Below are 26,633 nucleotides of genomic sequence, written 5' to 3' on the forward strand. Positions count from 1 at the left end.
CCTTTATGGCAGAAAGCCAAGAGGAACTAAAGAGTCTCTTGATGAAAGTGAAAGAAGAGAGTGCAAAAGTTGGCTTAAAACTCAACATTCAGAAAACTAAGATCATGTTATCCAGTCCCATCACTTCATGGCAAACAGATGGAGAAACAATGGAAACAGTGACAGACTTTGTTTTATTGGGCTCCAAAATCACTGCAGATGGTGACTGCAGCCATGAAATTAAAAGATGATTGCTCCTTGGAAGAAAAACTATGAACAACTTAGACAGCATATTAAAAAGCAGACATTATTTTGCTGACAAAGGTCCATCTAGTTAAAGCTATGGTTTTTCCAGTAGTCATGTATGGATATGAGAGTTGAACTATAAAGAAATCTGAGCACTGAATAATTGATGCTTTTAAAGTATGGTGTTGGAGAAGACTCTTGAGAGTTCCTCGGACGGCAAGGAGATCAAACAGTCAATCCTAAAGGAAATCTACCATGAATATTCATTGGAAGGACTGATGATGAAGCTGAAACTCCAATACTGTGGCCACCTGGTTCAAAGTAACTCATTTGAAAAGACCCTGATGCTGGGAAAGATTGAAGGCAGGAGGAGAAGGGGATGACAGAGGATGAGATGGTTGGATGGCATCACTGACTCGATGGACATAAGTTTGAGCAAGCTTGGGGAGTTGGTGATAGACAGGGAGGCCTGGCATGCTGCAGTCCATGGGGTTGCAAAGAGTCAGACTCAACTGAGCAACTGAACTGAACTATAATTCGAACACTGTTTAGTGTTATATAGCTCTACTGTTTCACATGTTGTATCATTGTGCATCTTGGATCATCTGGAAGTCCTTTCACTTGAACTGGATGTTGGCTGGGACCTCAGTTCCTCTCCAGGCATCCTCTCCACCTGGGCTAATTTGGGCTTTCTCACAGGATGACAGCAGATCTTATCAGAGTGGAGTGCATGGGCATCCCTCAAAGATCTAGCCTTGGAAGCCATGTAGCATCCCCTCCTTTTGCTATTGGTTGAAGCAGACAGAAGCCCCTGCCCAAATTCAAGAGGAGAGAATGTAGTCCTCACGTCTCAGTGGGAGAAGCGTCAACATCATATTGTAACATTCCATCATATAAATGGAATGGGTAGCGTTGCTGGTAGATTGTGACACTTGTCACAATCTGCCTTCTGGCCACAACAATTCATATCCTCACACAAGTGAAATATACATCTCCCTGTCAACCTATTAAAGCCTCAGCTTGAAGTCCAGGATCTCTTTGTCTAAATCAAGCCCTAATGAGGAAGAGGCTTTTCCAGTGCTTCTAGAGCACTAGTCCTCTTGATATTAAGCCTCATGCAGTTATGAAAAGACATAAGTCTGCATGGACAGATAGCTCATTTCTGCTCCACTTTGCATCAAATAAGGTGGCTCTAAGGCTGGGGACTGGAATCATCGAAAGTGTCACTCACTCACAGGTGATATTTGGTGGATATTTGATAGGAAGTCCTCAGTTGCTCTTTAGATGGGGCTTTCTGTGCAGTCTCTTTCTATGGTGAGCTTGGGCTTCCACATAGCATGTTGGCTGACTTTCTTAGAAGAAACATCCCAGAGTGGGCTAGCTAGAAGCTGTCATCTTTTGAGAGATGGCCTCATAAGTCACATTGTCACTCTACTGCACTCTATTGGTTGGAGCAGTCCCAAACTCTGTCCAGATTTGAGTGGAGAAACTGTAGGCTTCAGTCTCTGAGAGAAGCCTCAAAATCTCCCTGTAAGCAGAGCAAGTAGGATGGAAGGCATCCTTGTGGTGATTTAGGGAAATGCAATTTACTGGAATGGACTGCCTTGCAAATCAGGGGACTTCCTTTCACTGGGGCCATTCACACTGAGACCGAATGACTAGCACTCAGATTGTATGACAATATGAAAAAGTCAATCGAACCCACATGATGTAAAGATTTCAGAAAATGGAATTGTATAACCCTATGACATAAGGAAAGGGACAGGAGAAATGCATGTATTGATAAACAGCAGGGGCCAACTAGGATAGCCTATGTCCAAATATTAGGACCACGTCTACTAACAAGAACAAAAGGCCATGACCTCAGCCAGAGTGCACAGGCATACTGTCCAGGTTGGTGAGGAAGGACTAATCAGAATGAACCCGAGAGCACACAGATAAAAGGGGTATACCTTGTGCTGATCCAGAAGGCAGGCACATGCAAAAAGCTGTGAGTCTTTGGATCAGTAAGAGTTAAATGTGATTGTGTGCATGAAAAGGCTTTATAAAATGTAAAGTGATGTATCAGTGTTGTTTATTGTGTTTAGAACTTTCTTTCACACAGCAGAGACTTTTGTAAACAAAGCTGAATCCTCTCTTGAACTCTATCCCACACATAGATCGCTTCAGTTCAGGTTAGCCACTCAGTTGTGTCCGACTTTTTGCGACCCCACAGAGTGCAGCACGCCAGGCTTCCCTGTCCATCACCAACTCCTGGAGCTTGCTCAAACTCATGTCCATCGACTTGGTGATGCCATCTAACCATCTCATTCTGTCATCCCCTTCTCTTCCTGCCTTCAATCTTTCCCAGCATCTGGGTCTTTTCCAATGAGTAAACTCTTCATACCAAGTGGCCACAGTATTGGAATTTCAACTTCAGCATCAGTCCTTCCAATGAATATTCAGGACTTATTTCCTTAGGATTGACTGGTTGGATCTCCTTGCAGTCCACGTGACTCTCAAGAGTCTTCTCCAACACCATACTTCAAAAGCATCAATTCTTCAGTGCTCAGCTTCCTTTATAGTCCAACTCTCACATCCATACATGACTACTGGAAAAACCATAGCTTTGACAAGATGGACCTTTGTTGGCAAAGTAATATCTCTACTTTTTAATATTCTGTCTAGTTTGGTCATAGCTTTTCTTCCAAGGTGCGAGTGTCTTTTAATTTCATGGCTGCAGTCAGCATCTTCAGGGATTTTGGAGCCCCAAAAGATAAAGTCTGTCACTGTTTCCATTGTTTCTCTATCTGTTTACCATGAAGTGATGGGACCAGATGCCATGATCTTAGTTTTCTGAATGTTGAATTTTAAGCCAACTTTTTCACTCTCCTCTTTCACTTTCATCAGGAGGCTCTTTAGTTCTTCTTCACTTTCTGCCATAAGGGTGGTGTCATCTGCATATCTGAGGTTGTTGATATTTCTCCAGGCAATCTTGATTCCAGCTTGTGCTTTATCCAGCCTGGCATTTCACATGATGTACTCTGCATATGTTATATAAGCCGGTGGCAATATACAGCCTTGACATGCTTCTTTCCCTATTTGAAACCAGTCTGTTGGTCCATGTCCAGTTCTAAGTGTTGCTTCTTGACCTGCATATAGATTTCTCAGGAGGCAGATTAGGTGGTCTGGTATTCCCATCTCTTTCAGAATTTTCCACAGTTTGTTGTGATCCACACAATCAAAGGCTTTAGCATATTCAATAAAGCAGAGGTAGATGTTTTTCTGGAACTCTCTTGCTTTTTTGATGATCTAATGGATGTCGGCAATTTGATCTGTGGTTCCTCTGCCTTTTCTAAATCCAGCTTGAATATCTGGAATTTCATGGTTCATGTACTGTTGAAACCTGGCTTGGAGAATTTTGAGCATTACTTTACTAGCGTGTGAGATGAGTGCAGTTGTGCGGTAGTTTGAGCATTCTTTGGCATTGACTTTCTTTGGGATTGGAATGAAAACTGACCTTTTCCAGTCCTGTGGCCAATGCTGAGTTTTCCAAATTTGCTGGCATATTGAGTGAAGCACTTTAAAAGCATCATCTTTTAGGATTTGAAATGGATTGCTTACCTTCGGTCAGGTCATCTTTCCATGAAGTGGTTTGTCTTTGTGCTTCCTGTGGGGTCCTTTCTTTATCATTCTCAATCAATCAGTTTTTGTTAAAACATTGGATTGGCTCCTAACCAATGGCAGGGGCTGTGTCAGCGGACACAGCATCAGAATATATTACTCTGGGTCGGTTTGTCGTCTCTTATCACATCCTCTTTTCATCAGTTTTTCAAAACCAGGCACTTTTTCTGTTGCCCTTCACTGGGCTGGCTTCCAGCATACTTTGTTCTGGGGCAGAACTGTAAGGGCAAATGAATAATTCAGTGGTTTATACTTTGCATCTATTAACCAGGGGCATCAAATCCAGGGATGACACAATGGTGAGGCTTTTGCTTAGTGTTTTTTCTGAGAGAGGCTTAACATTCATACCAATTTATAGTTCCTTTGCATAGTAGATAAGTATTGTAATAGTCTTTTAATAGGTGACTTGATGGAAACATGTACATTATAAGGTCAATGTCACTGCAATTTATTACAAGTCCAATTCAAGGCTCCTAACTCTCTGTATCTAACTTTTACTACTATATTATGCATAGTACATAGTAGGTATTTTAAAATATCCATGGAACTTTATCATATTATCAATAGACAAATAAAATGAAATTTCAACTTTTTTTTTTTTTAAATCTAAGACTGACCTAAAACAGACCCATTCAACTAGTTTGAAAATCTGGTAGAATAACAGCCTTTATGTTTATATTGGGTAAGTGATGGCAGCTATATAAGGTCCCAACTTTGTATTTATTTGCCCGTATGCTAGTTTTGGAAGTAAAGGCAGAGCTATTGTGCTAAAATTTTATTTCTTTTCCTTACCTTACACTTAAAAACCTTTTACAATATACAGATATTCATGATTCTGTTAATTCAAAGAACAAGCCTAGATCATCTCTTGACATAGATATCATTCCCATTTAAAAGATGGGAATCAAAGAGCTAGAAGTGACTCATTGAGAATTAGAGCCTAGGGCTGTAATTTTGGTTCATTTTTTTTCCCCTAGTATACTGTGATGTTAGCTAATAAAATAATAATAACAACTATTTATTGAATGCTTATTGTGTCCCAGGCCCTGTGCTAAGCACTTCATTCACATTATGTCATTGTAATCATAACAGCTCTTAAAGGAGACACTATTATTAGTGTCATTTTACAGATGAATTAACTCAGGCTTAGAGAGTTTGGGTAACTTGTGACAACGTTCTGAAGCTAGCATGTAAAAGAGATGGGTTTTGATACTATGTGAAAGTGTTTAACCACACACAATGCTGTATAATTTCTTGTACAAGATAACATAGATAAAAATGTAGATGGTAGGAAAGAGAGAAGGTGAAAGACATGGATTTGTATGGGCACAAATTTTTTTCTAAAATAATATTTAAAATTCTAAAATTAAGACTAGTTTTATATGAATAAAACCATTGCTCCTGCAAAGTTACAGCTTCCTTCCTCCCCTTCAATTACTCTGTCACAGACCAGTTGATGTTCAAGTCGGAAGGAATGTTCTCTGGAATGGATTTATATTTTATAAGATGGAATAGGCCATTTTCATGCCCCATTCACTCAGGCCTGTTCTCTATCTGTATCCTGGTAACACCTAAGCATCTGTCCATTCAAGGATATCATCTACTTTGGACAAGCCAGCCCGCGTAACCGCAATTTCCAGTTGCCTGGTTATCATTACTAATGTATCAGAATGCTTTCTGTGCATCTTTCAACTCAGTGAGCCACACTTTTCTTATTCAACATGTTGTCTCTAGAAATTAGGCTTCTTGTTTAATGTTATCCTTCTCCTCTGCCTCAGGCTTGTTCTTTAGGGCCTCCACTGCAGGCAGCACATCAGCCACTCTCACTGATGCTAAAGGCAGTGATGGGGGGATTTAGATTAAGAAAGTTTCCTTAAGAGCTCCTTCATCCTGATATTCTTCAATAAGCTAAAATCTAGGGAAATATTAAATGAATCCAGAAACTTAACTCTGTCTGACCCTGAAATATCAATATACCTGTAAGATCTTTGTATCCAAGTATCAAGTCAGGCCAAGCAAGGCCAGGTTCCTGAGTTCCCCTATGATGATGCTGTACCCTACTCAACTTCCCATCACAGTGCTGAGGTTCACACGATGACTAATTTCCTAAACAAGAGACTCAACAATATGTTGGGATCACCATTGTGGCTGGTTCACACAGAAAAAAAAACCATGGCCAAAATATCCTTCCACTTTTGATCTCTGAACCTATAACTAGGACCTGGATTCAGATACTTCCATTTTTTTTTCCTTCTTATTCTGTTATTAAAATACATCCCTTCTTCAAGTGCTCTTTCTGTCTAATGGGGGAAAAAATAGGTTGAAAATTCCCTTTAATCTGCTTCTTACCTAAGTAGGAAGCTCCATGGCTTCCAATCACTTGTCACTTCATAGCATGTGTAATCATATCACACAAATAAGTTTATTTATCAGTGTGGACCATGTTGAGGTTGCTATTGTCAATATGCCAGCAAATTTGGAAAACTCAGCAGTGGCCACAGGACTGGAAAAGGTCAGTTTTCATTCCAATCCCTAAGAAAGGCAATGCCAAAGAATGCTCAAACTACCACACAATTGCACTCATCTCACACGCTAGTCAAGTAATGCTCAAAATTCTCCAAGCCAGGCTTCAGCAATATGTGAACCGTGAACTTCCTGATGTTCAAGCTGGTTTTAGAAAAGGCAGAGAAACCAGAGATCAAATTGCCAACATCCGCTGGATCATCGAAAAAGCAAGAGAGTTCCAGAAAGGCATCTATTTCTGCTTTATTGACTATGCCAAAGCCTTTGACTATGTGGATCACAATAAACTGTGGAAAATTGTGAAAGATATGGGAATACCAGACCACCTGATCTGCCTCTTGAGAAATTTGTATGCAGGTCAGGAAGCAACAGTTAGAACTGGACATGGAACAACAGACTGGTTCCAAATAGGAAAAGGAGTATGTCAAGGCTGTATATTGTCACCTTGTTTATTTAACTTATATGCAGAGTACATCATGAGAAACGCTGGACTGGAAGAAACACAAGCTGGAATCAAGATTGCCAGGAGAAATATCAATAACCTCAGATATGCAGATGACACCACCCTTATGGCAGAAAGTGAAGAGGAACTCAAAAGCCTCTTGATGAAAGTGAAAGAGGAGAGTGAAAAAGTTGGCTTAAAGCTCAACATTCAGAAAACGAAGATCATGGCATCTGGTCCCATCACTTCATGGAAAATAGATGGGGAAACAGTGGAAACAGTGTCAGACTTTATTTTTCTGGGCTCCAAAATCACTGCAGATGGTGACTGCAGCCATGAAATTAAAAGACGCTTACTCCTTGGAAGGAAAGTTATGACCAACCTAGATAGCATATTCAAAAGCAGAGACATTACTTTGCCAACAAAGGTTCGTCTAGTCAAGGCTATGGTTTTTCCTGTGGTCATGTATGGATGTGAGAGTTGGACTGTGAAGAAGGCTGAGCCCCAAAGAATTGATGCTTTTGACCTGTGGTGTTGGAGAAGACTCTTGAGAGTCCCTTGGACTGCAAGGAGATCCAACCAGTCCATTCTGAAGGAGATCAGCCCTGGGATTTCTTTGGAAGGAATGATGCTAAAGCTGAAACTCCAGTACTTTGGCCACCTCATGCGAAGAGTTGACTCATTGGAAAAGACTCTGATGCTGGGAGGGATTGGGGGCAAGAGGAGAAGGGGATGACAGGATGAGATGGCTGGATGGCATTATTGACTCAATGGACGTGAGTCTGAGTGAACTCCGGGAATTGGTGATGGACAGGGAGGCCTGGCATGCTGCGATTCATGGGGTCGCAAAGAGTCAGACACGATGAGTGACTGATCTGATCTGATTGTCTGTTTGTATCCCCCAAAAGTCATATGTTGAATTTTAATCCCCCCAAGAGGTGGGGCCTTTGAAAGCGTAGAACATTCATGAATGGGATTAGTGTTCTTATAAAAGAGACCCTACAGAAATCACTCACCCCTTTCACCGTGTGAGGACACTGTGAGAAGTCTGCAACCCAGAAGAGGGTTCTCACCTAACTATGGTGGTACTTAATCTTGAACATACAGCCTCTTGAACTGTGATAAGAGAGATAAATTTTCTCTTGTTTATAAGTTACTCTGCCTGTGGTATTATATTAAAGTTTCCTGGACTAAATCAAGATTTGTTTATATAATACCACCACTTTCAAAGAAACTAAACTTTTCTCTTACCTGAGATCCTCAATTATTTGCCATAATTTTTTTTCAAGGTTATAATGCTCTCCTTCTTGCTAAATCCAAGGCATGTCCTTGGCTTATCTCTTCTCTTTTCAGCTTTTAAACACTAGTGACACTCCATTTGACCCCTGTTACAAAAGTTTCTGTAACAAATGGTGCCCTTATGTTTCTCTCGTGGCTCTCTCCCACCTCTCTGATTTTTCTCTCCTCATGTATGGACCTCAGTTCTTGATTATTAGCCCTTATTTCTCCCAAATCTCACCCTGAAAGTACTTATTCAGTCTTGGATTTCAGTACTATTGTCACATAGATGACTTTCAAATCTGACTCACCAAACTTGTCCTATATCTCTTATCCTGCATTTTTCTTAAGACGAGCATATACCAAATCTAACCCATCATTTCTCCCCCACGAATAGTTTTGTTCTAATTTTTCCATTTCTTAGAAAAATTAAAATGTGAAATTTAGGGCAATGTGGATTGATGTGGTAGAAGGCAAACTGAGACAAAAATCATGTATTTGCAAGAATTTTGTAAGGAACAAACATGGGATTTAGTGACTGGTAAGATCCCTGGTGGGCTGCCATCCATGGGGTTGCACAGAGTCGGACACGACCGAAGCGACTTAGCAGCAGCAGCAGCAGCAAGATGTAAAGAATGATTCAAAGAAAAAGAAGCTTATTAGTTGAAGCATTTCCTTGGTATCCTGGCAACAGTCTCTACATCACTCTGACTCTCTTCTTTGTTCATGCCTTACCTCCTTCCCTAGCTAGCAAAGCTCTTTTTAAAAACTATTCTTTCATCTGCCTCCTTAGCAGTACATCAGTCTCATAAAAACTACTTTATTATTTTTATCCTGTATCTGTAGCTACATATAGGCTAACTAAATATTTGATAAATAAATGCAATGAACATACCTCATTTTCAACCTCGTCTAAGGAAATTGATGTGATCATCCCGTGGTTGCCAGAAGCTCCGAATGCTCACCCTCTCAGTTCAGTTCTCTGCTGATAAGTTTTGGAGTCCACTGTTGTTTTCAGGTTGTGGTGGGATTCTGAGATCCACATGATTCTTTCATCAACAACCTGATCTATATCAGAATTCTTTCAAAATCAGTCATTCCTAACTCGGTCAATCCCCGATGAGAGCCCTGAGTCTGTTCCGCTGTTTCCAACTTCATTCATCCCCTCGCCAGCACACTTTGTGGCCCCTGTGGTTGGCAGAATCACAGCTCCTCAAAGATGTCCACGTCCTCATTCTGATAACCTGTGAATGTGTTGGTCACATGGCAAAAGAATTTTGCAAACATAATTAAGAATTTGAGGGCTTCCCTAGTGGTACAGTGAAGAAATATCCATCTGCCAATGCAGGGCACACGGGTTCAATTCCTGGTCCAGGAAGATTCCATAGGCAGCAGGTCACTAAAGCCCATGTGCCTAAACTTGTGCTCCATGACAAGAGAAGTCACCACAATGAGAAGCCTGCACACTACAACGAAGAGTAGCCCCTGCTCACTGCAACTAAAGAAAGCCTGCATGCAGCAAGGAAGACCCAGTGCAGCCATAAATAAATAAGTAAATAATTTAAAAAAAATAAAAAGAATTTGAGATGGAAAGTATCCTAGATTAATTGGGTGCACCTATAAGCACAAATATTTTTATATGGGAAAGAGAAAGGCAGAAGAATCAGAGGAGGATATGTGATGGTGGAAGCAGATGGTGGAACAATATTCCTGGAAGGGAACCACAAGCCAGGGAATGAGGGCAAGCCTCTAGAATCTGGAAAAAGCAAGGGATGGATTCTCCCCTGGAGCTTCTAGAAGAAATGCAGCCCTGCTGACACATAAATTTTTACCCTATCAATCCTATTTTTGGATTTCTGATCCCCAGAACTGTAAGATAATGCATTTGTATTGTTCTAAGCTGTTACATTTCTGGTAATTTGTTATAGCAGCTTTAAGAATCTACTAATGCCCTAAACCAATTATTCATCACCATTCCATTATCCTGGTCCTTGCCTTAGACTCCTCCTTTTGTTCATCCATTTTCCCCAGACTCTCATCCCCAGATAGCTCTATGCTTCCTCTGTGGACCTAAACATCCATTGATCCTCTTTTCAAATCTTCCACTGTGTTCTCAGGATTTCCTGTTATGTTGCACACAAACCCTCTATGGTCTCAGGCTTTCTACAAATACATCCCTAAACTGCTGGCTTTAATTGATATGCTCTTTCCTGAGGATACCAACATCCTTGAAATTTCATCAAGAAGGTGCCTTTATTTTTCTTACATCTCAAGTATCTCACTCTCCAAAACATCTGGCTGGCCAAACATTATGCTTCTACCTTTGTGTAAAAATCCCTCATCCTTACAGACTACTCATAATATTTGGCCATATCACTCTTTACTTCTTGTAGTAGCATGGTAACTTCCCCCTCATTTATTGAAGACTTTAAACTTGGATTGATTACTTGGATCTCTAAAGCAAGCTCTGTTGTTATCTTGGGGGATTTGAGAATTGTTAAGAACAATCTGTTCTAGCCAATCCATTCCTTGATCACTTCTATTCCAGTAACCTTCACCTCCACTTCAGCCATTCGTTCCCGAGGGTGCACCCTGGGACTTCTCATCACTTGGAATTTCTCCGCTGAAATCCTGTGTTAAAATATACTTTAAACAATTGAGTTAAAAATTAAAGATAAAAATGCCAGAATGTATTGTGTAGCCCCACCATACCCCACCCTGAAGGAGACACATATTCTTGCTCTCATGATGTCTCGCTCAGGACATGGCAGTGCCATCAGCACATGAGGCCAAGAAGATACCTGGGTCCCATCTTTAATTCTACCTCTGCAACCCCATTTATGCATCCAGTAAATCACTATAAACTCCTGTTGAGTTCACCGCTATCTCTGAAATCTGTCCTTTTCGCTCCAGCCCCACCATCACTACCTTAAATGAATATCCCTCTGGATATACTGCTAATCTTGAATAGTTTCTCTCCACAGATTTTCTTATACCTACTAAATTCAATTCTTGTCAGGTTAGGTTGGTTGTTCTTAAATATATTTTTGATCAAGTTTCTCCTCTACTTAAAATTCTTCAAGAATTTCCCATGGCCTTTGTAATACAGTTTATTTTAGCATATTCTTAATGGTTGACTGCTGTTTATCCAGGTGGCTTCACCTGGTGTCCCTGCCATGTGCCATCTCTCTTCTGCTACCATCCTATACACACTCAACCTAAAAGGTTGTCCTGAACTGCTTTCAGTTTTCCAAACTAATTTGGCTGTCAGTGTCACCTCTAAGCTTTTCTACCTGCTGTTCTTTCTAGCAATAACTCTGTTTCACTCCTTTACTTATCTGATGACACCACACATCCTTCAGATCTTAGCAAGCCTATTACTTTTTCTGAAAAGCCTTGCTTTATTTCCCATCCTTCCTCCTCATCTCATCATTGAGAAAGACTCCTTTTCAATGGAGCAACCTGTACTTATATCTGTTCTAGCGCTTGTCACACTCTACTGCAAATGTTTCTTGAGTTATCTCTCTGACCAGTTCATAAACTTAAGGAACTGGCTGCTGTCCTTTTTCAGTCTAGAAGCTTCAATACATGACACAGACAATCAGTAATTTTTACGGAAGTGACAAATTAACTAAATATAGATTCGTGTTCCTAAATATTCTTTCTCCCTTTTATTATCTTTATTAATTTGAGGCTAAACGGAGCTAAACTTTCACATCTAGATTAAGTAGCATCTTTATGCATATTTGCTAGATGGTTCATTTTGTTTATTCACATTAGTAAATATGCTTCTTTTCATGACCTCTATTTGACACACACTTGTTCATGAATGTGGTGTATAATGGAAAATTCCCTTCATCTGTCCATTCATCATTGGTCATGTCTTAAGTCATCCCAGTTCAGTTCAGTTCAGTCACTAAGTCGTGTCCGGCTCTCCGTGACCCCATGAATCGCAGCACACTAGGTCTCCTTGTCCATCACCAACTCCTGGAGTTCACTCAGACTCATGTTCATCGAGTTGGTGATGCCATCCAGCCATCTCATCCTCTGTCGTCCCCTTCTCCTCTTGCCCCCAATCCCTCCCAGCATCAGAGTCTTTTCCAATGAGTCAACTCTTCACATGCGGTGGCCAAAGTACTGGAGTTTCAGCTTTAGCATCATTCCTTCTAAAGCAATCCCAGGGCTGATCTCTTTCAGAATGGACTGGTTGGATCTCCTTGCAGTCCAATGGACTCTCAAGAGTCTTCTCCAACACCACATTTCAAAAGCATCTATTCTTTGGGGCTCAGCCTTCTTCACAGTCCAACTCTCACATCCATACATGACCACTGGAAAAACCATAGCCTTGACTAGGCAGACCTTTGTTGGCAAAGTAATGTCTCTGCTTTTGAATATGCTGTCTAGGTTGGTCATAACTTTCCTTCCAAGGAGTAAGCGTCTTTTAATTTCATGGCTGCAATCACCATCTGCAGTGATTTTGGATCCCAGAAAAATAAAGTCTGACACTGTTTCCACTGTTTCTCCATCTAGTTCCCATGAAGTGATGGAAACCACCCAAGAATTTTCTATGCATCTTGCTCTGCCTCAAGCATCTTGACACAGATGTCTGTGTGATTCCTGAAATACACCAACTCCACCTCTATCAACAACCCTATTTGCCATCAGAGAAGCCAGAAACCAACTTAATTTGTTCCTTGATCAGACTGACACACAATCTGCCTGCAGAGTGGCTGTTAATCACCTCTATAGACCACTATGTTCCCAGCTGTTATAAAAAACACTAATTCAAAGACTTTGTCCAATCACAAGGAGAATGAAGACAACTAAGAAACTTGAAGGGAATAAGTCTTATTATATAATATAAGACTAATGTCAGTCTCCTTGTATATTGAATGAAGAGACTCTAAGCCTTTCCATGTAGAGGAACCCCGTTTTCTCTGCAAAATATCCCAAGACTTGCACGTGATAGGTGTGCTGATGGTTGGTAGATGACAAAAAAGCTCTTATGAATTTACTAGAACTGTAAAATACAGTTTACAATTTACATGTTTTTGAAATAGTTTAGTATATACATGTGTAAGATGTGTGAGCACATGAATATACAATAACTATTAAGTCTCTCAGGCTTTAGAATTGCCTATAGTTTGAGAGTTGTTGGGTTTTTTTGTTGTTGTTGTTAGAAAATAAGTAAGATCCATTCTACCACTTACATTGTCTGCTTCTATTAGTTGCAGTAATTTCTGCTCACTAGTTAGAGAAGACATTCTCACTTTCTTTAATTCAGCATTTCCCAAATTTTGTACCACTGAAGTCTAATTGTTGATTGAATTTCAGGACAAATAATTTGGGGAAATGCACGTAATATTATTCTTTTACATACTTCATATATATAGCCAAATCAAAGGCTCTGAGAAACGGTATAGGTTTTGTTGGGGTTTTTTACATTATTTAACCCAGAACTTCCCAAACTTATTTTTCCATGAGGTAGTTTTTTTTCCCCATGGAGCACCTATTAACATATCTTGGAGCACTGATTTGAGGAAATTCGGTTTGTAAACACTTTACTGGTGGGCAAGGCACAGCCAGGCAAGGGAAGAAAGGCCCAGGAGTGCCAAGCCCACTAGTTATTGCAGCCATTATGTTCTCATCCTGAGGTGGGGGCCAAGGCTGAGTAGATGTGCATGACTGTCTAAAAGGTTTTGATCCAGAGATGTGACCATGCATGCAAATCACATACTCACTGAACCAAATTCAGGGCACTGTACAGATCCTAAAAAACCATGTGGCCTCCCAGATTACAGTGTAGTTTTTAATCTTTCCATCCTAAAGAAACATGCTCTGTGATTTCTCAGATGCTGACCCTTTAAGGAGTGCAATTTGAGTAAGGAGGCTGATTCCATATAAGCGAGGGAAAGCACCACTATTCTAAGAATGGGTGTTTTCAGTGGGAGTGATGTATTTTCTGTACAAACACCTGAATCTTCCTTGGCATTCCAGCATGCACTAATCCACTGCTTTTGCCAGAATAAATGCAAAGAATCTGTCACATTCCTGGTTCAGCACAGATACACTTAATATCTGAGGCAGGCTGGAGAGGAGGTGAGAAAACTCTTCTGGGCATTGTAAGGTCAACAAATTGGAAAAAGCCACAACTCACCCTTGGGAAGGATTAAATACATTGACATCCTCCAAATTGATTTACCTAGATCAGACCACATGTTAATGAGCAGGCAAGTTACTCTAATTCATTGTTACTATTCTCAATGCAGAGATCTTTTCACATTTAAGAGGTGGGACCACAGATTCAAATAAGCATTATTTATTTATGGCTTGTCACTCATCCTGCCTGGGCCAGTGTCTTCAGACCCACTTATAATTGCCGTCTAAATCTCACCAAAAAGAATGGGACACTCAAAGAGCACAGCTCTGAGGAAATGAAGTGAGTTTTCTTTCTTCATTACCTGTACCTCTGAATATTGTTGTTCAGTTGTTAATCTTGTCTGACTCCATGTGATCCCATGGACTATAGTCTGCCAGGCTCCTTCTGTCTGTTGGATTTCCCAGGCAAAAATACTGGAATGGGTTGCCATTTCCTTCTTCAGGGAATCTTCCCAACCCAGGAACTGAACCCACTTTTGCAGCATTGGCAGGCATATTCTTTACCACTGAGCCACCAGGGAAGCCCATACCCCTAAATAGAGGTGCATAAATGCTGTTCGCCAGCAAAGTGTAAGAACGTAGGTTTTTTTCCAGGTGCTAACTTTCCTAAGTACTCTAAAAGTTTCTACTTTCTGAAGGATCTCCTAAAAATGTCTCACTTAACTTTTCAAGATTGATCCCTCAGTAACACCAAAACATTGATACTGCAGATATAAGTAAGATCAATAGATTTCTGTCCAAATTGTGAGTTGGGAAGGGACGATTTTGTAATGGCTTCACACCTATCAAACTTTATCAAAAAGTAGTTTATGCCTATACAAAAGGACTATTTTTTGGTGTGTTTATACAGTAACTCATGCACAGTGCTTTGGAATAATCATCTAATAAGTTTCCCCAGTAGGTAAAGGAGTGCCTAAGTTGGAGATTCAGATAGTAAATATTAATACCTTAGGCTTTGGAGGTCATATATATGGTCTGTTGCAACTTTTAAGCTTCCCCATTGTAGTATGAAAGCAGCCAGAGACTGTGTGTAAATAAATGTGCATTCTGATAAATTTTAATTTATGGTCAACACTGAAATCTGAATTTGATATGATTTTTATGTCACAAAGTATTATTTTTAAAGACTTTTTCAATAATTAAAAAAATGTAAAAACCATTCTTTGCAGGTGGGGCTATACTAAAATAGGTGACAACAACATTTGGCCCCTAGCCTATTGCTTATTGACTCAAGCTTTAACCCATAACTTTGAAAAGAAAACATACAACCTTTTTGCTGAAACTTCAAATTTTTTATCAACATGAACTCATCTCACTTGATTTGATGAAAAGATTTATGAAAGCACATGCAGAATAAATATTTCAGGATGTAAATCCCAGAAATTTCAGATTTTACTTTCATAGAGTTAGAAGAATGTCTGGAAGAAAAAAATCAAGAGACATCAAGACTATTTTCCTTACAATATACTCTTTGAGAAAGATTGCTGAGATTTTTCTTATACTTTTGCTACTCTTAATTTTTTCCAGAAGGATGTGCTCCCAGATTTATAATGAATTGTGAATTTTGCTTTCTAACAAATGAATATTATTCATAGTCATAAAAAACCCCATGATGAAAATACTTCTGATTTTAAAAGCTCTATTTGTTTATTTTAGTCTACATAGAAAATGTAAAAGAGGATAGAATTCTTCTAGTTCAAGAAGATTGCTGTTTAAAACCAAGATATTTTTGAAATCTTCTCTCATCTGTTGATAGTCATTATATAAAAATCTTGTTGGCAAATCAAATGTCAAATAAAAATACTTGGCTATTTGGCTGGAAAGCTTACAGTTTAACCCTACATGTAGATTCAGAGTGAAGCAAAGGTCTCTAATTCTAAATATTTGTTGGTAAGTGTTGCTCCATCAGCTACTTGGAAATCAGTTTCCATCAGATTGAGTAAAGCCTGCTAACCAAACAAAGCGGCATTAGGACACAGTTAGGAAACAGCCTCTGTTTTTATTCTTCCTATGCTTATGCTACATCAATTTGTCCCTGAATCCTCCCACCCTTTGCCTTCCTAGGTATGAAATGTCTTTGGCTTGCAAAATAACATTGATGAGTTTATGAATACATCTTGTGACAGGCTCACTCTGAACCGCGGGCCACACAGGTATTCATTCTTTGAGAAGGTCCCATCTGTGCGACTGGCTGCTTTTGGTCCCCTTGCTTGTTGGCACGTAGCTCAAAGCAGCAACCCTGTAACTTCCCTTTAATGGGAATATGAGCACTTAGAGTGAAGCTGTGGACTTACGGGGCTTTCTTAAATAAATTCAGCTCTTAAAAAAAAATAACAACAATTCTTTGCCTTCAAATCCCTCTCCCCTGCCCCCAACCCACACCCTCAAATCAGACAGGCCAGATATTTGTGAAAACTGCAGTTTCCACAATCAAAAGTACAACATTTACCATAGCTTTTATCAAAGATTTCAATTCCCCTCATCTTAAGGAAAATGACCCTTTTATTTTGTTGTGCACATAAAATTATGGCCCTGGGAAAATTGGAAGCATTTCTGTTGAGGGAAATCAATTTTCTCACTGCCATATATGATCAACATGTCACAGCCATCACTCAGATAATAATAGTAAAGTACAAGTAAAATGGTTGGTAATACTGACTTTAAAGGCAGAAAAAGATAGAAGCAAGATAACATCCCTCCCCCCCTTTTTAAAGCAGGTTTGCAAAAAGAAAAAAAAAAAGAATAAGAAAAATCTCTAAGGGTATTTTTGTTTTTTAATTTTCTTCCTTCCCAACCCGTTTTCTTTCCTTTGCTGTGCTTTGTAGAGTCTACGTATTTTATTTTGTGTACTAATCGGCCGAAGCATTAATGAAACTGTAGAGATATGTGTTCTTCCTGGAAAAGAGTAAGCACTTTATGTGTAAACCACTCTGGCTTCTTTTCAATCATCCTGTTAATGGGTGGCTAATTGTCAAAAGATGTGACCAGAGTGAGATGACCCAAGAGTATGTTTAGGTGGGAGGCAACAGGGAAAGTACAGAAGCGGCTTCTTAATTTGGATCCTGCAAACAAAAGGAAACATCAAATCTGACCTCGCTGCTGGAGTGTTAATGGCTTTCTTCCCATCGCCCCCTGCCACTTAGCATCTTTTGTGCCCCACCCTGGGAAGCTTCCCGGCAGAAGTATGCATTAGCAGAACTCTACAGTTACAAAATGCTGCTCGCTGTAAGGGGAAAAAACCTTCAGAGTGATTAAATGTTCTTTGGACAAACACATCTACAACCATAAAAGTGCCATTTTTATTTTAGGCAGGCTTCGCAAGTGATGTCCCTGCTGTGGCCCCCAGCACAAAGAAGTGTTGTGTACCTAGAATGTCACTGAGGCCCTTCTAAGAGGATCAAAACACTCTCTCTTTATAGGAAATTTGGCTCCTCATGTGAATATGGAAAGCTAAAACCACCTTAACTCAGGCCAAGACCATAACCAAGAAAATGACAGACAAGATTTTTACAAAACTTTAAATATTTTAAGTAATTTAACCATTTGTAAACCAACAAAACCACCAAAATCCAAGTGCTTGGTTTGGAATGAAAATGAGAGAGAGAAATGAGAATGAGAGGAAAAAGCAATAAAATACAAGTTAAGGGGATCTCAGAGATATTGTAGCCATGTGTCTACATAAAGACGTTCATAGAAGTATTATTTAGAATTGAAAATAACCTGTATTTCTAGCAATAAAGGATTTTAAAAGGATAAACTATGGCATATACACTTGGTAAAATATTTTGGAGCTGTTAAAAATACTGGCTCTGGAAAAAAAATAAGACAAAGAAATGTGAAAAAACTTATGGATTTAAGTAAAAAATAACAACATGAAGAAGGTATAGCTATGCAGACATACATGCTCAGGAGAATGTACCAAAAAAGTACTTTAGTTTGCTGGATGGTGACGTTATGGGTGAAATATGTTTTCCCTTCTTTTCTAATTGATAGTGATTTGGATATTATATCAGTAAAATACAAAGCAAACTAAGCAGAAATAAACTCTGAGAAACTCTGTCTGGTGGGCAGGAGCATTATTTTTAAAAAAGATACTTTTTTCAGAATTATTAGAATTTGTTAATACTACATTTGTCCAGTGTTTAAATGGAAAATGGGAATAAAAGGACTGAATGGGCTGTTTCTAGCCCAGAGGTCATTTCACTCTTCTCCTAACAGCAATGCTTCCCAGCTTCCCATGCTTCCCAGCTCAGTCTTCCAAATATTGTAAGCCTCTATGCTACTGATTTTTGCAGAGAAAGTGACATAGAATGTGGAGATTATAGGCAATGCCTAGTGTTCAATGATTTGTAAGTAGATAACATCTGTACTCTAAGGGAAAAAAATAAAAAATAGCTGATATTTTTTTCCCACTTATTTTGTATCTTATTCCCCAAAACTGCGTTTATACAGGGGTTATGTGAATAGTTCATCTGCAAGTTTATTTCTAGCTAAACCTTTTTTTTTTCCAAAGGCTAAGAGTCAGCCAATGTATCCATATCTCAATCCATTTCCCATTCGCACGTCCCACAATGAGTGGGTTATCTTGGGGTCAGTATGCAAGTCCTGCATCAGGAAAACACAGCTTCTAATGGGCTAGACTTAGGTGCCTGTTGGCGCACTTAGCACTGTGGCTGGTAAAACTCTCAGCTCTCCAGACAGCAGGATGGACCATGTGTTGGAAATGATCAAACTCAGTGGGTTATTGGAGTGGAATGGTTGGGAGAGAGGTGTTCAAAGAACACTTTCTGTCAGTTAGTAAAAGCACATCAATAAAAATAAATCAATGCCCACTTGTTTTCTAGGAATCTGCTTCATATTCAGCAAAGGCTCCCATTATGCTGTATTTCTGACTGAGTAGCCTAGAAAAGATGTGTTTTAAGCTGGAGGGAAATATCCTGAAGGAAAGGATTACCCTGAGATGCTGAATCTTCTCTTATGCACCAAAATGTAAAGCACAGATAACTATAAGCAAACAAAAATGTTCTGTGACTTATTTAAGAAGGAGATGGGGAAAGAAGGGCATTTAATTGGATAACCTAAGTTTGAGTCTTGATTGATTCACGGATCATGCGTGTGACTGATTCAGTTTTCCTCTTCGTTTTATTAACTGTAAAACAAAAGGGTTGAACTAGATCAGGGGACTCTATATAGCACATACACCACCCTCATCTATGCAAAACTTGTAACAGACATTGCTAATCAACTGTGACTTTTTCCTGCTGATCCTAGCTGAGGCCTTGGAATCCTTCATTTGATATTGCTCCTGGCAGTCATTATTAATTGACTAAGTTTAGATATAATGTAAAAAACTTTCCCATTATAGGTCAAAATAAAGTCCTAGGTCTCTGAGCTTCCATGACTCTATAAGGTCTTTCTCAACCCACAACAGAACAAAATTAAGACTTCTGCCATTAGATATCTAGACACACAAGTCTAAATATTGACATCCTATAAGCTTCAGATGAACTTTGCTTCAAAAATTATATACAAGTGGTTCTATGTTTCAAGAATAGTTGTGCTGAAAATGCCAGCTTATCCAAAGGCTGTTTCCCTTTTTTAGCAGTCAATCTGAACTGATGGCAAGTGTCAGTCTGACATATTACCTAGAAATCCCCACCATACTTCTCTTAACAGAGTAAAGTACAAGGGCATGCATTAATTCTTCTAAATGCAGGGTGATAGTCATCAATTCATAATTTTAATAGTTGACTTGCTGCTGCTGCTGCTAAGTCACTTCAGTCGTGTCCGACTCTGTGCGACCCCATAGACTGCAGCCCACCAGGCTCCCCCATCCCTGGGATTCTCCAGGCAAGAACACTGGAGTGGGTTGCCATTTCCTTCTCCAATGCATGAAAGTGAAAAGTGAAAGTGAAGTCGTTCAGTCGTGTCCAACTCTTCGAGACCCCATGGACTGCAGCCTACCAGGTTCCTCCGCCCATGGGATTTTCCAGGCAAGAGTACTGGAGTGGGGTGCCATTGCCTTCTCCAATAGTTGACATACAATGTTATATATAATTCTATTATCTTCCAAAACCCATAATAAAAAAAAAGTAATACTGACCCCTACTATAGATCTGTCATACATTTCAGATACTGACTGAACTCCTACATACACTCTCAAGCCATGAAAACACAACCTAACACAATCTACATCCCTTCTCCAAAATCTGAGGTTGCTCTACTGTCTCACTGGGTCCAGACTAATCATTTGGTACTTTATAAGCATATTATTAGTTGGATTTACTACTATGCCCTCATATCTCTTTATTTATCTTCATGTCTTTACTCCGTTTCGAGAGACCTGCTTGCTGTCTGTTTGGCTTGCCCCAAACCTGAAATGAGGGTGAAGCAAATGAGGAAACTGGGGTTTAAAATCTAAAGAGGCATGCTCTCAGAGTCATGCTGAGTACATCCTCAAACATTACACCCTAGGAAGTTCACTTACCATAATCTTGTTTTGGCTTCGTCTTGTGCCGTCAACTAAAAACAATTTTGTGTCTTTACTGTTTTTCAGTTCTTCAAAGCCAGTTCACATGCATGATCTAATTTTATTCTCAGTCCTTAGAAAGGCCAATGCTCTCATTTTCCCCATTCTGAAAGGGTGAGAAAATCTGAGTTTCAGAAAAGTTAAGGTTAAGAAATGTCAGAGTTAGAACTTGATATCAATGCTTCTGAATTGGAACAGGATATTCTTTCCAAGAGAATGAGACTTAAGTTCCTTTTCTGTGCTCTATGACCAGGCCTGCCTTTCTCTTCCTTCAAAATCTATATGTTAAGCTTTTCAGTTGGAACTGTTTTAATTCTTTCAAGATTTTCCCCATACCCATCTATCATTTCTCACTTGTTTTGCACATGTCTTTTATACATTATTATTTGTTATTCTCTTCTTTGGTCCTATTTCATTGATATATTAGATGCTCTTTGAAGTGTGAATAACATAATAAATAAAATGGTATGTTTTTATAGAGCCTGAACTTTCCATTGGACTTTGTGAGAAATAGAGACATTCATTTCACAGCCAAGTTTATAGATGAGGAAACTGGGTGTTAAGCAATGATGATGACAGCTGGCATTTGTTAAGGACATCAGTGTTGCAAAGACTATGCCAAGCAGTTAACATGCAACACTTCTGTGAATTTTGTAACAACCAAATGAGGTAGCTATTGATGTCCACCTTTGAAAAATGAGAAAATGAAGCTTTGGGGAAAATGGCAAACTGCATAATGTCATAGTACTTGTGAATGTCATGGCCAGGATTAAAACCCAGGTATGACTCCAAAATACAAACATTGGAGTGATTAGCCTAGGGTTGCAGAACCAGCAAGGGGTCAAGTTGAAACCTGGACCTGATAGTTCTGACTCCAATCTGGTTCCCTTTTCATTGTCTTAGTCTGCTTCAAAATTTTACAAAATAGTGTAGGTACATAATTTCTTTTTAGTTTAACTGAATTGATATTAAGAATAATTTCAGTCTATGTTTACTTTAGTGATTTTAAAGTCTCCTTATGTGAAATTAAGACTTAAGTAGAAACACCATGGGGACCATGGAGGATGAGATGCTTGGATGGCATCACCAACTCAATGGACATGAGTTTGAGTAAACTTCGGGAGTTGGTGATAGACAGGGAGGCCTGGCGTGCTGCAGTCCATGGGGTTTCAAAGAGTCAGACACAACTGAGTGACTGAACTGAACTGAACTGAGAAACATTATGAACCTTTATATCTCCTACTTGGTTGTGGAACGGATGCAGTTTCTTTGGAGCATGCAAAATGTAAAGCTGACTTATTTGGTTGTGGTTCATCATGTCTGTGCCTTGCAGAGTGAAAAGCATAACAAGGCTTTGTTGTTGTTCAGTAGCTCAGTTGTGTCCGACTCTTTGTGACCGCGTGGACTGCAGCATGGTAAGCTTCCTTGTCCTTCACCATCTCCCAGAGCTTGCTCAAACTCATGTCCATTGAGTTGGCCATCCAACCATCTCATCCTCTGTCATCCCCTTCTCTTCCTGCCTTCAATCTTTCCCAGCATCAGAGTGTTTACTAATGTGTCAGCTCTTCACATCAGGTGGCCAAAGTATTGAAGCTTTAGCTTCAGCATCAGTCCTTCCAATGAATATTCAGGATTGAATTCCTTTAGGATGGACTGGTTGGATCTCCTTGCAGTCCAAGGGACTCTCAAGAGTCTTCTGTAACACCACAGTTCAAAAGTATTAATTCTTTGGAGCTCATCCTTCTTTATGGCCCAACTTTCACATCTGTACGTGACTACTGGAAAAACCATAGCTGTGACTAGATGGACCTTTTTTGGCAAAGTAATGGCTCTGCTTTTTGGTATGCTGTCTAGGTTGGTGATAGCTTTTCTTCCAAGGAGCAAGTGTCTTTTAATTTCATGGCTGCAGTCACAATTTGCAGTGATTTTGGAGCCCCAATAAATAAAGTCTGTCACTGTTTCCATCGTTTCCCCATCTATTTGCCAAGAAGTGATGGGACTGGATACTTCGTATTTTGAATGTTGAGTTTTAAGCCAGCTTTTTCACTCTCTTCTTTCACCTTTATCAAAAGGCTCTTTAGTTCTTCTTCACTTTCTGCCATAATGGTAGTGCCATCTGCGTATCTGAGGTTATTGATATTTCTCCCAGCAATTTTGATTCCAGCTTGTGCTTCATCCGGCCTGGCATTTCGTGTGATATACTCTGCATAAAAGTTAAATAAGCAGGGTGACAATATACAGCCTTGACATACTCCTTTCCTAATTGGAACCAGTCCGTTGTTCCATGTCCAGTTCTAACTATTGCTTCTTGACCTGCATGCAGGTTTCTCAGGAGGCAGGTAAGGTAAATTGGTCTAGAATTCCTATCTCTTTAAGAATTTTCCCAGTTTGTTGTAATCCACATACTCAAAGTCTTTAGCATATTCAATGAAGCAGAAGTAGATATTCTTTAGGAATTCTCTTGCTTTTTCTATGATCCAGTGGATGTTGACAATTTGATCTCTGGTTCCTCTGCCTTTTCTAAATCCAGCTTGAACATCAGGAAGTTCTCAGTTCACGTTCATAGTTCCAAGCCTAGCTTGGAAAATTTTGAACATTACTTTGCTAGCATGTGAGATGAGTACAATTAGGCAGTAGTTTCAGCATTCTTTGGCATTGCCTTTCTTTGGGATTGGAATGAAAACTGACCTTTTCCAGTCTTGTGGCCACTGCTGAGTTTTCCAAATTTGCTGGCATACTGAGTGCAGCACTTTCACAGCATCATCTTTTAGGATTTGAAATAGCTCAACTGGAATTCCATCACCACCACTACCTTTGTGCATAGTGATGCTTCCTCAGGCCACTTGACTTCACATTCCAGGATGTCTGGCTCTAGGTGAGTGATTACACCATCATGGTTATCTGGGTCATGAAGATCTTTTTTGTATAGTTCTTCTGTATATTCTTGCCACCTCTTCTTAATATCTTCTGCTTCTGTTAGGTCCATACCATTTCTGTCCTTTATCAAGGCCATCTTTGCATGAAATGTTCCCTTGTATCTCTGATTTTCTTGAAGAGATCTCTAGTCTTTCCTATTGTATTGTTTTCCTCTATTTCTTTGCACTGATCACTGAGGAAGGCTTTCTTATCTCTCCTTGCTATTCTTTGGAATTCTGCATTCAGATGGGTGTATCTTTCCTTTACTCCTTTGCCTTTCACTTCTCTTCTTTTCTCAGCTATTTGTAAGGTCTCCTCAGACAACCATTTTGCCTTTTTGCATTTATTTTTCTTAGGGATGGTTTTGATCACTGCCTCCAGTACAATGTTACAAACCTCTGTCCGTAGTTCTTCAGGTATTCTATCAGATCTAATCCTTTGAATCTACTTGTTACTTCCACTTATAATCATGGGCTTCCCTGATAGCTCAGTTCATAAAGAATCTGCTGGCAATGCAGGAGACCCCAGTTCAATTCCTCGGTCAGGAAGATCTGCTGGAGAAGGGATAGGCTACCCACTCCAGTATTCTTGGGCTTCCCTTGTGGTTCAGCTGGTAAAGAATCTGCCTGCAATGAGGGAGACCTGTATTAGATCCTTGGGATGGGAAGATCCCCTGGAGATCGGAAAGGCTACCCACTCCAATATTCTGGCCTGGAGAATTCCATGGACTGTGTAGTCCATGGGGTTGCAAAGAGTTGGACATGGTTGAGTGACTTTCACTTCACTTCACTGTATAATCGTAAGGAATTTTATTTAGGTCATACCTGAATGGCCTAATGTTTTTCCCTACTTTCTTCAATTTAAGTCTGAATTTTGCAATAAGGAGACTTAATAACAAGGCTTATGATGATTATCTACTTGTGGATCCCCAGGAACATAAAAGCAGTGGGTTGTGGGAAGAGTAGAGAATAGGGATAGCAAAGAAGCAGCGTGGCTAATCTGTATCAACCTTTTTCCCTGTTGAGCTCTGCAGTGACTTCACTTCAGCACAGAACTAACCCCAGGTAGCCACTGCTCATTGACCAGGCTTAGCTCTAGAGAGGAAACCTATTTGGCATCACCAGCCCCAGTGGCTCAGTGGTAAAGAACCCTCCTGCCAAAAAGGAGATGTGGGTTCAATCTCTGGGTCAGGAAGATCCCCTGGAGACAGACATGGCAACCCACTGCAATATTCTTGCGTGGGAAATCCCATGGATAGAAGAGCCTTGCGGCTACAGTACCTGGGGTATAGCAAAGAGTCAGACATAACTTAGCAACTAAACAACAACAAGCCATGCAGGGGGGGAGACTTAGTTCCCAAGCCCAAAGTGCTACTCATTGGCTAAGTGGCCCTGAGCAAGATCTTTAACTTTGCAACTCCTCAATCAGGTCATTATTCAATAGAGATAATGATAGTCCGTCTTTCCAGTGTTATTGTGAGGGATAAAATAAGATACATATAGCACAGGACCTTAATCAACATTAATTATCCTTGGAAAGAAAGCAGGGACAATGCATCTTTAACCCCCCTTTGCAATCACAAAATCATCCAGAAAATAAAATCATTTCAATCATTCCTGCAAGGTAGGTCCCTAAGGAGCACCTGTGAACATTCCAGTGAAAGGAGACAGCTGGCCATGACACTGCACTTTGAGCTTGTTCTGTTTAGCATGGCCATTGTGCTCACTGATGTTTACCTACTGCTGATGAAGTTACTCAGTTCTTGTCCTTGAGTACTTCCTGGCTCTTGTGCAATATCTCCTGATTTGAGGCTAGATTCCTGCCACTCATGTTACTGGTCACAGCAGAAGTGGTTATGCTTTAACTCTCTGTGAAGTGTAAATTGGAGAGAGACTGAAGGGACTGGGGGTCAGGGTGAAGGAATATTAGGGATCCTGTTCTGCCTGATCTATTTGATTCAATAATTATTGATTACCTACCATACACCAAGCTTCGAGGGTATAAACAGGACATGCCCCCTGCATCGGGCAGCTCAGAGCTTAGTGATGCAGTGAGAGTAAGTTTTCACTTTTATGAAAAGTTACACACAAACTATGTTGGATATAATAAGAGATTCCTTCAAAATATATGTGTAAAATGTGCACATTCCAACTTCAGTAAGAATGCAAGTATGTTTACTTAGAAGACCCATTTGAACTTAAAAGAAAATATATTTTTCCTTAAAGAAAAACAGAACTAAAAGCTACCAAGACATATGCAGACTTCAGTATGTATGTATGTTTTTTATTAAATATATATGAAAATTTAAAGTGAAAAATTTTGTCATGCACATGTATACATAACTGTAAAGCTCAGTGAGTTTTCACAAACTGGACACATTTATGTAAACAATATACAGATTAGGAAACAGAATCTTACCAGCACCATAAAATCTCCGCATCAGGTTCCTTCTAGTCACTTCCCCCAGGGAAGCAAATATCTTGTATTCTAATAGCATAAAATACATTTTTATGTCTTTGTACTTTATATTAATAGAATCATATAGTGTGGTATGTGGACTTTTAGGGCTTCCCAGGTGGCTCTAGTGGTAAAGAACCTAACTGCCAATGCAGGAGACGTGAGACATGGGTTTGGGACTTCTCTGGTGGTCCAGGGTCTAAGACTCAGTGCTCCCAATGCGGGGGCAGGGGCTGGATTTGATCCCTAATTGGGGAACTCAGTCCCACATGCAAAACTAAGCATTCAAATGCTCCACCTAAGGCTTGATACTGCCAAATAAGTAAATAAATAAATCTTTTGAAAAAGAGAGAGAGAGCCATGGGTTGGGAAAATCCCTTGGAGGAGGGCATGATATCCACTCCAATATTCTTGCCTGGAGAATCCTATGGACAAAGGAGC

Source organism: Bison bison, unplaced genomic scaffold (genome assembly GCF_000754665.1).
Source record: "Bison bison bison isolate TAMUID 2011002044 unplaced genomic scaffold, Bison_UMD1.0 scf7180017864066, whole genome shotgun sequence".
NCBI classification, from domain to species: Eukaryota; Metazoa; Chordata; class Mammalia; order Artiodactyla; family Bovidae; genus Bison; species Bison bison.